The following is a 489-nucleotide window of genomic DNA, read 5'->3' on the forward strand; positions in this document are numbered from 1 at the left end:
CACAATTGTCAAATCGTCATTTCGAAATGTACAGGTTTGGATCAAGGTCAAGCAACTATACAAACCTCAAGATAGTTGCGACAGCAAATCATGTGATAGATACTGTATTGATTTTGTCTGCACGATGTTCAACTTGAAATATGTATGTTCTGAGCGAAATTCTATTTTTTTAAGGTTCAGTCTCTTTGTATGATATTTTTAATAGTTGCTCTGAGTTTATGGGCTGAGACGGTATACAGTGACGCCTCCATTTTCGCAACGACGGAAACTAATAAACAATGATAATAATAAACAATGAAAGGAACAGGTTTACAAAGATTTGGTACAACACGTTCTGCAGACAATTCAAATGTATTCATTTAGCTGATCAAAACATCAATTGACAGTGCAGAGCCAATTCGAAGGCTTTCAAGTGCCCCGATGAGCGACGTACGAGGTAAGATGCCAGTATGAGCCCAGCAATTACGAATTGTCGAGGCTGACACCTCA

Source organism: Aphanomyces invadans, assembly GCF_000520115.1.
Source record: "Aphanomyces invadans strain NJM9701 unplaced genomic scaffold supercont1.29, whole genome shotgun sequence".
NCBI classification, from domain to species: Eukaryota; Oomycota; class Saprolegniomycetes; order Saprolegniales; family Verrucalvaceae; genus Aphanomyces; species Aphanomyces invadans.